Here is a 10,153-nt window from a genome sequence, read left to right on the forward strand (position 1 = left end):
GGAATCAAACTGACCTGGGAGGCATGCCATCAGAAGGACAGATGGATAAGAACTATTGACCTGCTGACCTGCATCAGATTCTCACTAACTCATGCTAATTCGCATGCAAATGGGTACAAACGCCCGCTCGGACTTTTTCTGCGCCGATTTCTACTTTCCCCCCTTTTTTATTTCTTCTCGCCACTTTCGCTCGTTCTCCACGGTGCATACATGCAGACATATGTACATGCAGAGAGGCGTAAACACACACACACACAGCAACAAACACATTCTCCCTTGTGGCGTGCCCTCATGGTGGTCGGTTGCACTTCTAAAGGCTTAATCTGTCGGTCCCACCTCCCTGGTTAAGAGAACAAAGGCCCCTCTCCCCTGACACAAAGGGAGCTCACACACCCCTACACATACGTCCGATTCCAGCCCCAGACGGACCACCCATCCTTGAAGACCATTGCCTCACACAGAGAAGGGACACAGCAGCAGCAGAGGTTGTGTATCAATGACAAGAGTGTCGGGCAAACTCTCCTCGCGTCGTTCCAGACATTAAAGTCTCTTTTCTGTTTTTTTTTTTTCTTCCCCCCCCCCCAGAGTGGCGAGTTCACACACTCTTTGTTGGAATTTTGTTTTTGTGGTAGAAAAGGCGATCAAGGGACGCCATGTTGAGGAGTCCCTGGCAGGCTTTGATCTGAAAGTTAGCCGGGAGATGCGGTTTCAGCGGCGGAGAGATTAGATTGTCTCACCACCGCTCAACAGAATTAATGCCATTCTTAAAAAGGAAGAGGATCACACGACCGGTTCTTCTTCTGTAAAGAGCGACTACTTACGCTTTTAAGGTCAAGATATTGGAAGTTTAAATTAAGCAGCACATCACAGGCTGTTGAATCTTCCCTCTGGTGCTTTCTTTAAATGTAGTAGTGCAGTTGTATTTTTAGTTTTTGGTGCCGGCTGACGTCACAGAGTTCTTCCAGTTGTTCTCTCCTACACGGCCAGACGTGACTTGTTTAGAATAAATGCAAAAAAAACCCTGTTGGGCCCCAACGTTTAGCAGCCCTCATTCTGGGATGGCAGCCTCGCATGTCACTGACCATCTCTGCTTCCAAACAATCTGTGAAATACAATTAAATAAAGGAACATTTTCAACAATATAAAATAAAAAAATTCTTTCTTGCTGGGAAACAGACGAGAAGCTCGACTCCAGGTTTGTCTGTGTGTACCAGAAACACCTCAACAACTAGTCCAGCTCCTCTCTAAGCAGCAAAACCTGCCTACAGGCACATTTAAAATTTACCAGTGAACAAATACCTGTTTTTTCATTTTAAAAAAAAGCAACACATTGTGTTTAACAGCACATGCCCTTAAGGGATGCTGGACTGCTGCTTGGCCCGGCTGCTGCAGCACCCAAGAAAGTAAATAAGAGCAGCGAAGAAACATTTCAGCAATTCATCCTCCTGTAAAACCACATTTCTGTGTTTAATCCATGCAAAAACCAAACAAGATATTCTGGTAATTAGGTAGCTTTCAGACAAATGTATTATCTCTTTACAGAACAAAGCTCGTCTCCGTGTTAAGCTGAAGTTTACCAGCTGCTGGTTTTAGCTTATTTCTTACTGTACAGGCATTGGAGTGGCATCAATAATCTCCTCTAACTCGTTTAAAGGAAACAAATACTATAATGTTGAGCTATTTCTTTCAAATTCACGTCTTCCTGAAGCAGCAAATCCGAGGACTGAAAAACAAAGTCAACGTGGACGTGCAGTTCTGCAAATGGCCACACGAGGTTGTCTCCAAACGTGAGTCAATCCCCACAGAGCAGCTGGTTAAAACGTCCGACTTCACAGCAGAATTAAACGTGTCATGATAAACAGTTTTGGTCTCTGTAGCTAATTTCCTTTTTCACAACAACCGTACAGGGAGTGAATTTTGAAATAAGTCACCAGTTGAACTTGTATTCAGGTTTAAAGTTATGCATAATTCAGTCCATGGCCCGGACATGTTTGCATGAGCCACCTCAGCTCCTCTCGTGCTCCAGCTCTTTGCTTATTTTTGGATTAGTCCGGATCGAGAAGGAGTCAGGCGTTGCCAACATGGCGACAGCCGGAGCCACCTTAGTGAGCTTTAAAACCACTCAGGGAACCTATGATTGACTTCACGGAGGGTTCATGATCAAAATACACATTTCAAACGCCAGCTGTAGCCAAATCACTTCGGAAATTAAGATTCAGAGTCATACTGGCCAGTCCAATGTGAGTCACGTAGCTCATGTACACTACATGTAGGGCAGGCAGTCCCACGGTGTTATCTACGCCGTGTCATCCTACAGCAACAAGGCTTCACACATCCACTACGTTTTCCATAAAACTCTAACAGCAATCTTTTCAATATGCCTTCCACACACTGCAGCCGGTATCTCATTAAAACCAGCCCGGCATGGAGAGAGGAACACTTCTACTACATTTTAAAACTGTGTATATTCTTCAGGGCCCAAGCAGAATCCAGATATTTCTGGATGTTCATGCATGTTTTAATAATTGAACTAACCTTCCCAGCAGAGACCCTCCTGGGCCCACGGGCTGGATATTCCCCCGTGGACCATGCTCGACTGGCTGAGTAACTGCATTTGTTTGAGCTGAGCTTTCTTCCCGTTTACTCACAGCCTCTGCTGAGTTGCCAGCCAGATCTCCATAATCCGCAAACAATTATCATATTTGCCTCAGCAGACGACTCAGGTTTTTGTTTACTGATTCAAAATTAACAATTTACACAGCTGGGTTTGTAGCGAGCACCTTTCTTGTCTGGCAGCGCTCCATCTGGAACAAGGACAGGAGGGCTGACGCTGGTGGTCGTGGAAGAACGAAGACGACAAGCGAGTCTTTGACAAACTAAAAAAAATATATGTCCTGATTGTGAAATTAAGAATTTTTATGGATGTAACAGGAGACAAGCGCAGACTCAAGTCGATAATTTGGCTTTAACGTATAGTAAAATGCTCACGATGAGATTTACGAGTTATTTACGAATTATTGCTAAACTTGGAGCATGAAGGAGCGATCCAGTTGCTCCATCTGAAATCAAGAACAACACTGGTGCCTTCCCCCAGACGGCACGTTTGGTGCGGTAGGAAAAGTTTTGCAAGTGTTTTACTTTATCTATATTCATGAGCTGGCCTTTTCTGTGTCAGCGACTGAGCAATAATCACTTCCTTGTGTAAACGATGTTAAATTAGGCATATTCCCAAAGGTCATAAAACTGCCAAAGCACAGAGAGAAAGAAAAAAATGACTTCTTAGGCTCACGCTAAAAAAAAAAAAAAAAGAACCTTTTGTTTGTTCCCAATGTAAACACTGTTACAGAAATGGAAAAGGAAAATGTAGATTCAAGTTGTCGGCTGTATATTAGCCTGCAGCATGACTGCACATGTATTATTGTGAACATAAAAGTCAAGGTTTACAAAGTTGTCTAATTTACATTGCTGGATCTGAACCGCTGAATCGGACCTGCTGAAACCGGTGCCCGTACGGAGATTGACTACCTTCACCAGATTTGATACCTCGCTTTCTGCACCGACAGAGCTCAGGATCAAAGGCTCTGATTTTAAAGTGAACATTTGTGATTGACAGTGAGCAGTAAGTATCCCACAAAATCTTACACAACTTAAGTGCATCTTCATTTACATTTTGGAAAAAAGGCTGTGGCTTCGTAAGAAAGAGACGAAAAGGCAGTTTGAAAGAAAGTCAGTGGAGGTCTGCAGCTGGACTTTAATTCTTGTTCTTTTCTTGTTTGCAACCATTATTCTTATATTTGATTTTCATTTGCTGCTTGGCCAGGTTTAGGAAAATTAAAATATGACTCTTTCCCAATAAGTCTGATGCTTCTCCTTCATTTTCTGGGTTACCAGGGGGACGAGTTGTGCCTAATTCATCACTGGAGCAGCGGTAAAGTTATAACATAGATGTAAAGATGTGCTGATTAGAAACGTATTCATAATACGTCACAGACAAATGTAATCTGGGGGGGAAATGAAATTACATTTCCATTAAAATGTAATTAAGAAGGCAGTTTTGTTTTAAGCAGACTGGACTGCAGTCAGATGTCTGACTTTACAGGACTGTGGTCCGCCGAAGAACATCTAAGTTGACTGAAATCGGACGTATTCCTCAACCGATTATTCACCAGAAGAGAAAAAAAAATCTGTCCAGATCAACGAAATCATCTTATTAGCTCTTACTAGCTAGCCTTGTTAGCATACATTTCAAATATAAACTTGTGTTGCAGCACATTAAATTATTTGAACCTGTTTTTTTGTATTAAAATACTAACAGCTGACTTGGAGCTGGTCATCTGCTTATATATTCATATTTCGTATCAGTTTATATCGCAGCACAAAAGCTACTGAAGCATATATAGCAGACAAGCTTATAGACAATATGCCATGTTGACCTGCAAAGTCTACACTCGACATTTGACAACTCGCAGTGTGGAGGAAACTCAACGTATAAAAAATGCATAAGGAGTTGAAGCAGTCTTCGTTCGGTTCGTTCAAAGTTGTGGAAACGCAGCGTGCTTTGGAGAAGGCTAGTTATGATCCATTCTGTTCACGATTAAAGAAAAATAATCGTGATGCCGACCTTTGGCAGATGTGTGTGTGAGTGCTGGTGAACTCTGTGGTGGAGTCATCGTCTTGGAAAAGTCCAAACCCCAAACAAGGTTCCTTTACTAAACCTGGCCAAGCGGTTCTAGTGCCTGAACCTAACCAATGATTAAAAATATAAAAATAAAAACACACAAAGTGAAATATAATGAGTGAAAACAGGCAAAATGAAAAAATAATCACAAGTTGATAATAATAAGACAGGACTTGCTCTCTGACTTATGCCACCACCAGCCCGTCCAGCCTACAAATGAGGAGAACAGTTCCTCTGTGGAAACGACAGAATCGCAGGTCCATCCCTATGCATCGAGCCGATAACAGAGCACCATTAAACACACATAAACCGGCCCACTGAGGCTACGAGAATGTGGACGAGGTCCCTTCTGGCCCATATGTACAGGAACGATGCACAATGATAACACTTATATAACGTCTGAAACAGGGTTAACCAGGAACAAACCAACTAAAATCGACCAGCCGACTCTGAGACTGCTGCTCTAGTCTGAGAAATTTAAGCTTCTTTTAAACTAATTGTGCAGAGTTTATTAAACACAGCAGAATTTGATTTTTACTGAACAGTTATGTAATTTTTTTTTTTTACCAAAATGCGGTCTAAAATAATTAAAACGATTGCACAAATGAGGAAATATCAGTAAGAAGACAAAGCAAACAGGACTGAGGCTCTAACTGTGAATGTGATGAAGACTTTCAGCTCATGCAGGTTGAGCTGTTTTAGTTGTAATTACAGAATATTTCTGATCAATTTTAGATAATTTAGAATACTTTCATGTTTTCAGTCCAATTACATTTTCTTTACATTTTAAACGCCTCCGGCTATGAGTTCTTTTGTGATCCGGTGGACCTCACAGCACCATCGACGACTTGCCACCTAGAGACCAAAACAGGCTTTAAACATACAGTATTTGCCAATTCTGTTTGGCCAACTGTGAAAGGGAAAGGAAGGATTTGGACGCTGGATGTATTGAGCAACAGGTACTGGGATTGCCAGCTCTGCTGACTGTGCCAAGTCATAAATCTGGGTGGAACTGTTTGGCATGCGGCTCTCCGTATCAACTAGCAGATCTGTTGCTCGGGGTTTGAGATTATGTAAAAACATGCACTCGCTCTGGTCGGCTGAGCCGCCGCTATCTTTTTGGGGAGAGAGGAAGGAAAAGGGGAAGAAACGAGGCGGGGGAGTGACAACACGGACGCAGAAAACTGAGCTGAAGACAATCTGAGTGAACACCGGGAGAACAGAGGGATGAGGAACACCGTCATCCCGGTCCTCTGATTCACTCGTCTGTTTCCTTCATGAACAGCCGCTTTTCACACACCAACACTCATGTTTCTCTCATGTTGCCCATTACTGCAGCAGCAGAGCTAATCCCTGGTGACTCACACTGAGATCTGCTTAGCGATTGCACCAGAGAACCCATTCACCCTTAAGTGTTCATGACTGGTCATTTTAAATGACCACGAGCTTCTCTGACTCTCATATGCTGCCTCCATCCTTTAATCCCTCTTTTGCTCTCAGGTCTTTGCTTGTTGTCAGCCACGATGAGTGTCTTCGAGTGAATGTGCATGATAGTTTCTCTGCGGTGTCACCACAGCAGCGGTCTGTGAACCCTTTTTTATTCTTCACTGGCAGCGATATTTATAAAGATGTTTACATCAAGCGGTCGGAGAAGTGGGGATGAGCAAAGAAGCAGTTACACATTCAATCTGCCTTCGGATTATTTCAAGATATCAGAAAATATAAAGGCAAAGTCTAAAGGTTTAAAGATGAAGTATGCAATTCTCATCAAATGTGCTTCTTGTCAAATTCAGTAAATATCTTCTCATGATCCGTTCATTCTGTGAGCACTGGGAAAAGAAATACTCTGGTATTCGTATACAGCCCCAACTCCAGCGTGTCCGAATGTGCACAGGACACACATCCCTGCAGTTTGCAGTAAATCCAACACATGCCTTTTAAATATGCAAACTAGCTGCTCTGTCTCTCCAGAATCACAAACTGCCTCTTTCATGAAATTAACAAAATGCCGTCGCCCTTGTTCCACCAACCTGAGACGAGCTGTATTTCTTGCAGCTTTATTTCTTTTATCAGTGTCGAAAGGCTTTTGTCTGTTGAAGAACTTTGTCCGAACCAACAGCAGCTAAAAGCTAATTAAAAAAAACGACTCAGAAGTCGATGATGTAGATGTTGTGTTCTTCCTTTAGCTCCACGTGCTGAGACAGATGAAACCCTCACATCTGGTAAACATGAAGCTCCCACCAATGATCGAATGAATAAACGGCAAAGTTTTTGTTCCAAATTAAATAAGAATTGCATTTTTCATCATGTTAAAATGTCCATAAACTGTTTTTTTTTCTATGCTAGAGGACCCATCGTGAGCACCAACGACTGTCTGAACAACAGATTCAGACTCATGGGGGTTTTATACGTTTCAAACCAAATAAATCGATTCAGTCAACTTGCAGGACGGGACTTCCTGTTTCATTATTCTCCTTCAGAATCAGTTTCTGGTTCGAACATGTCTGTCTGAATTACTTTAATGTTTATATACGAGGTGCGTCAGAAAAGTTCCAGGACTGGCGTCACAAAAATCAATTTCAAACTACAAACTAGGAGCTTTCCCCTTCAGACGATCAACCAGCTCGTCTCCAGAGATCCTGCAGCGTTTGCTTTGTCCAGAAGAGGCAGAGTTGTATCAGGACCAGTGGAGGCTGCGTCACCATGACAACCTGCCCACAGCTCCTGGCCACCTGGCTCCGTGGGGTTGGTTCCTCCTCCTCAAGATCAAGGGGGTCATCAAGGAGACCCGTTTAGAAGACGTGGACGACATCAAGATGGCTGTGAGGTGACAAGAGAAGGCTGGAGGAGGGTGTTAGACTCCAGGAGGATTACTGGGAAGTTGTAGTTTGGATTTGAAATTTTGTGACACCAGTCCTGGAACTTTTCTGACACACCTCGTATCACCGTTTTCTATGGTAGGGTAGTTTTACATACGAGTAGAGTTGCAGGTGAGCTGGTGTGCTCCTGCTGCAGTGAGCGGGGAAGACTGAATGGTGAGATTCACAGAGGCACGTGTGGATTTACATCAAAGCACATTTTAAGGCAGGAAAGAATGATTTTAAAAGAAAAACACACAGAGATGAGCTCTTAGGGGTTCACCAGACAAACGCTGCTTTCAGAGGCGTGTTTGTATTTCTTTAAACCAATTACAGTCGTTTTGGGCGACGTGAAGGAAGCGACCTCAGTGTTCAAAAATAGCAACAGGTGGAAATGTTTTGGTTGCACGTAGGGAGACGAGCGCCGTAATTAAAACAGATAATCCACTACCAGCAGGGCTGCCTCACTGTGTGATCCACATCCTCTGCAAGAACTTGAATTTTTCAGTGTGTAGGCTGCTGCTCGGGGGTTGGTCCTGTTGTTTCCCGTAGTGGTCGTCCAACATGAGTCAGACGACTGTTGCTTTAAATGTAACGGACAGATTGATCTCATCATTTCTCAGGACGCATTTGTCAAACTGCTAAACACCTTTAAGCGTCGGATTTTACCAACGCTGGTGTTGAAATGTCCAGGAGCTCTAAATCACAGCTATTGACACGTCTCTAGCTCAACAGAGTTTCACCGCAACAAGCCGTTGATCTGATCAGTGATTCAGAAGAGTCGGTTTATTCTGAAACATTCATTGATAAGGATTGATTTGAACGGACGGCTCAGGGTTTGGGGGAGATGAGTACGGAGGACTTTAAATCTTCTTCATTCTTCGCACATCTGCCTCCCTGAGTCCCTCTGATTGACACATCATCGATGCCTTTAAGGAGGGAACGCCCAAAAGTGAACTAATTTGTCCTTATTTGTATAGTTTATTGATTTGTGGCCCTCTCAGTGATGGTAATGTCCTCTTTGCATGTGACCGTTCAGGACAGTGATGGAACCACATATAGACATATAGAGTCTCTCGGACACTCCAAACCTGCAGCTTTCTCACATCATACGTCTATTTTTGCGTTTCAGGAGCAGCTTTCACACTGACTGGAGCTATTTCCTGACAAACAACAGCTGGGCCCAGCGATTGCTTAAGCTCTCCTCAGAGTAAAGAAACCTTCCTGGGTGTTTTACTGAGACTAATTTAATATTGTTACCAACTTTTTATTTTTCTGAATGGAGCCCTCTGCTTCTATTCTGGCTAAAGGCTCCAACACCTTCGTGGACACTCGGATGAAACAGAAAACCTTGCCGTTCGACTGCAGATGAGAACGTATTTCACGCTTTAAAAACATTTATGTTCAGTGTGACACTGCAGAAAAAGATTCGCAGCTCCGTGGATAAACAAAGATTTTTTTTTTTTTAGTTTTTTTTTTAAAGACAGCTGGCAAAGATTCATGCTGTTTACCGTGACTTCCATCCCACACGCTGATTCTTGGCTGAGACGGCACCCTGAGAGATTGCAAGATTGATTATGGAGGCCTGTGTGGGTGTCTCATGTAAATACATGCTTGTCTTCTTCCTCATCACAGCCATTCCTGAGTCCAAACCAATGAGCCTCTCTTTCCAGGAACACAGTCTGTTATTTTCTGGTCCAATTGCAGGGTTTTCATGCTTTTTTCCTCATTGCGCTTCGGGATAAAAACGAGGTGCCGCTGACATCTCAGAGTCTGTCTACCAAGCGGAGCGTGTGAACTGCGGACCACACGGTTCTGGTTCCCTCCAAACAAGACTTGTTAAGTATTTTTATGCGTGTAGCATTTAAGCGTCTAAATGTGATGCTGAGCTGATGTTTTAAACCCTCTAACGGTGCAGCTCTGTTAATAAATACAGGAACGCTTTCATGGTTTTAAAGTTGTTCTGGGTAAAAGCAGAACCACTGCTTGGTAGCTCTAATATTGATTTAATAACCTTCCCATAATAACTCTGATTATTTATAATCACTAAGTATTTATCACTGGTTTGGCTCCAGTTCTGGGGACAAGCTTCACATTACTGTTAGAACAGAGTCAGTGTTGGTAAGACAAACACTCGTGTCTCCAAAAATTAAAATCCTTCTTCACTCGGTCTCTTACGAAATGGACGTTGGTGTGCGTAAGTATAGCTGCGTTGATTAAGGAGAAAGAATTCAAGCTGCAAAGGTCCAAAACTAGAGACAAACATTAATATCATGTGTGTGGCATCAGGAGGCTTTACAGACTAGATTTGGTTTGATTCTCACTCCTACGACGGCATCAAGTTGGGCGCAACAGCTGGAAACACGTGTTTAAACCAGTACATTTAGGTGTTTTGAAATTATCTGTGTGAAATATTTCAGCGAGGTTAATGTCAGCTGTGAATCAGAGGACGTGGGTATGAACCTGCCACCGGCCACACTTTCCTCGTTTTCCCGTCGCTACAGGAAACATCTACTGAAAATGTCATTCATGCCGAGGATTAGGCGGCCCCGACGCCGCTCAGCTTCGCCCGGTACAGCCGTGATTGGTTTGAAGAAGCACAAACAAGCCGGAGCGT

Source organism: Stegastes partitus, unplaced genomic scaffold (genome assembly GCF_000690725.1).
Source record: "Stegastes partitus isolate 25-593 unplaced genomic scaffold, Stegastes_partitus-1.0.2 Scaffold2304, whole genome shotgun sequence".
Classification (NCBI taxonomy): Eukaryota; Metazoa; Chordata; class Actinopteri; family Pomacentridae; genus Stegastes; species Stegastes partitus.